This window comes from Myotis lucifugus, unplaced genomic scaffold (assembly GCF_000147115.1).
Source record: "Myotis lucifugus unplaced genomic scaffold, Myoluc2.0 scaffold_312, whole genome shotgun sequence".
NCBI lineage: Eukaryota > Metazoa > Chordata > Mammalia > Chiroptera > Vespertilionidae > Myotis > Myotis lucifugus.
In genome coordinates this window covers 193736-196938 of record NW_005871360.1, presented here as the reverse complement: position 1 = coordinate 196938, position 3203 = coordinate 193736, and the positions used below count along the sequence as shown (strand labels likewise).

Genomic DNA, 3203 nt, shown 5'->3' with positions numbered 1-3203 from the left:
GAGTGCAGTCCAGGCGAGGGACCTCACCGGTGCACAATCAGGGCCAGGGAGGGACTGCAGGAGGGCTCCAGGGCATGTCCGGCCCATCTCACCCAGTCCTGACTGGCCGGACCCCAGCAGCAAGCTAACCTACTGGTCAGAGCCTCTGCTCCCTGGTGGTCAGTACACATCATAGCTACCGGTTGAATGGTCGAACAGTAGCTTAGGCTTTTATATATATATATAGATTAGTGTACATATACTTCTTGAAATTCTAATTTTTTCCTACATTACACCCATTTCCCCAATGTTTTATCCAGATTTCATGCTAGTCATCCTAAATGATGTCTGCCTAACCTTTTTCATCTTGATGATGAAAAAGGCTAGACCTTTTTCCTCCCACTACCACAAACTATGCAGTTGAGTGCCCCACATTTGGGGAAATCGCAGCGGTCAGCAAACCTGGAATACAGTGGATAAGCCTTGCCCTGGGAAAACCACTTTCGTGATCACGGTACCTCCCCTGCTGGGTAAGTGTGTCAGACCTTAAGTAAGATATGTCTATGAGATGCCCAGCACAGTGACTCTCATTTATTAATTCATGTGTATGTTCATTCATTCATTGAACAAACACATCACAGATCTATTCTGGGTCAGCACGGGAGAGAAGGGGTTAAATAAGATGTAGTCCTTGCCCTTAAGGAGTCCTTGGCTAGTGACATGTAAATTAAGGATGGCATTAACAGAAAAACAGATTTTTCTACTCACAATACTTCTGACACCAAATGTGTGGGAGGTTTTTCCCCACCAGCCATATTCCAAGTCTCTAGACCCTGACTGGGTTTCCCACAGTTCAGTTCTCACACTAACTACCTGAGTTAGCACAGACCCGAAGGTTAAGGGCTCAGTCCCACAAGACTGCCCCCACTTTAGACGCTAGTCACAAGAACGGACCTCTGACCAACCTGCTGTAAATTGAAGGTCCCATGATGCCCGTCTCAGCTTTGATAATTTGTTGTAATGGCTCACAGAACTCAGGGAAACCTAATACCAGTTTATTATAAAGGATACAGCTGGGAACAGCCCCCATGGAAGAGATGCATAGGGCAAGGTATGTGCAGAGGCGCTCGGAGCTCTCATCCCACTCTGGGTGTGCCACATGCTCGCCCTGGGCATGGCACCTTCCCAGCTCCTTGTTTTGTTCACCAGCACGGATGGTCTCTGATCCCCGTGGTTTAGGGTTTTTAATGAGGTTCCATTACTTGGGCACCATTGATCAAATCATTGGCCTTTGGTGAATAACTCAATCCCTGGCCCCCCCTCCCCTCCCTAGGGGTCCTGGAGTGTGGCTGAAAGTTCTGAACATTTATCACTTGGTTCTGCCTGTGGCAACCAGCCCCGTGGAAGAGTCACCTCATTAGCATGCCCTTGGGCATAGTTGACAGAGGCTTAATATGAATAACCAAAGGCGCTCCTCTCACCCCTGTCACTTAGGAAATTCCAAGTGTTTTAGGAGTCTGTGCCTGGAACCAGAGATACTATTACTTTTATTATATCAGTGTGACAGCCATCCATGCAGCATTGTGGACTCTGTGGCTGTGGGTCCCTGGTTCAGAGGTGGAGGAATCTGTTACCTGCAGTCATCAGAGAAGGACCGGAGGTGCTTGGACCTTGGCACCAAATGCATGGGAGGTTTAAGTGTGGGCTCAGAGCAAGCAGGTAGGGGTAGGTAGTGGCTCTCTCTAACTTGGATAATGATGTTCAAACTGGGACGCTTAAGAGCGAAGGAGGAGCACCTGTTAATAATTACTCAGAACATTGGTTTAAAGGAGCCTGCTCCTGGCAAATCACATGTGTGGTCATTCTCAGTGGAATCCTCTTATCAGAACCACAGTGTCTTAGAGCTAGGTTGTGGGGTGGGGGTGCAGTAAAGAATTCTGGATGCTGGGTCTCACCCACACGGGCAGAGGAGGAAGGAGGTATCTGAAATTAGATACCATTGTCTCTACCTTTATATGTTTACTAGAGGCTCAGTGCATGAATTCATGCACCAGTGGTGTCACTCAGCCTGGCCTGAGGGATTGGGCCAAAACCGGCTCTCTGACATCCCCCAAGGGATCCCAGATTGTGAGAGGGAGCAGGCCAGGCTGAGGGATCCCACCGGTGCACAATCGGGGCTGGGGAGGGACACGGGAGGTTGACCAGCTGGAAAGGGACTGCGGGAGGGCTCCAGGGTGTGTCCAGCCTATCTCGCTCAGTCCTGATTGGCCAGACCCCAGCAGCAAGCTAACCTACTGGTCAAAGTGTCTGCCCCCTGGTGGTCAGTGCACGTCAGAGGCAGTGGTTGAGCAGCCTTAACATATCATTAGCATATTACTACCGGATGACCAGCCATTTAGCATATTAGGCTTTTATTATATAGGATTATTGTTTTTACTTTATCATAACTTTTAAAACCATGGGAGATATTTATGGCAAATAGCCCTGGCCAGTGTGGCTCAGTTGGTTGGAGCGGCATCCCATATACCAAAAGGTTGCAGGCTAAATCCCTGGTCAGGGCATGTATGAAAGGCAATCAATCAATGTTCTCTCTCACATCAGTGTTTCTCTGTCTCTCTCCCTTCCCCTCTCTCTAAAATGAAAAAGTATATCCTTGAGTGAGGATTAAAAAAATTATATATATATTTATAGCAAGTAAAGCAAACAGAGCTGAATAAGTACAGAGTTGGTAGTTTCTCACTGATCCCTTTATAGTCTCAGCTTCAGAAGTCATCAGTGTCAATAGCCTGGTGTGTGCCCGTCCATGGCCTTGGGCTGAATCCTGCGAGCTGAGAGGGCCTTCTTCAGGCAGCCAAGGCAGGGGAAGTTCTTTGGAAGAGGTTTCTTGCTGTGGAAGATTCTCTTATCCTGGGGCCGAGGGAGCCCCTGAAGGACTCTAAGCTGGAGAAAGTCATGCTCAGACGTGTGCTGGGATAACAGGGCCACGGTGTGGCCCAGGGGAGATGAGGAGCACCTGAGCCAGGCCATTTGGCTGTGGGAATAGAGAGAGGGGACATGTGACAAAGGGGGTGAGGAGTTTCTTTTTCTTACTGGGACTCCTGTCCCCACTAACAGAAAACTGGTGTTTGTTGGCCGTTACCTTTACTTGATACACCAACTACCCGAGGTGTCCCCTTGGTTTGCTCACGTAGCCCGCGGATGGGTTGGCAGCAGCTGCTTGCACA

General features: G+C 49.0%; 1 non-coding gene across 1 annotated transcript; it reads right to left on the bottom strand.

Annotated features, from left to right (window-relative positions):
* Nucleotides 1-351: 351 nt before the first annotated feature.
* LOC111828260 lies at nt 352-517 on the bottom strand. The gene has a single exon (XR_002832065.1). It is a non-coding gene; the product is annotated as a U1 spliceosomal RNA (small nuclear RNA).
* Nucleotides 518-3203: the final 2686 nt, after the last annotated feature.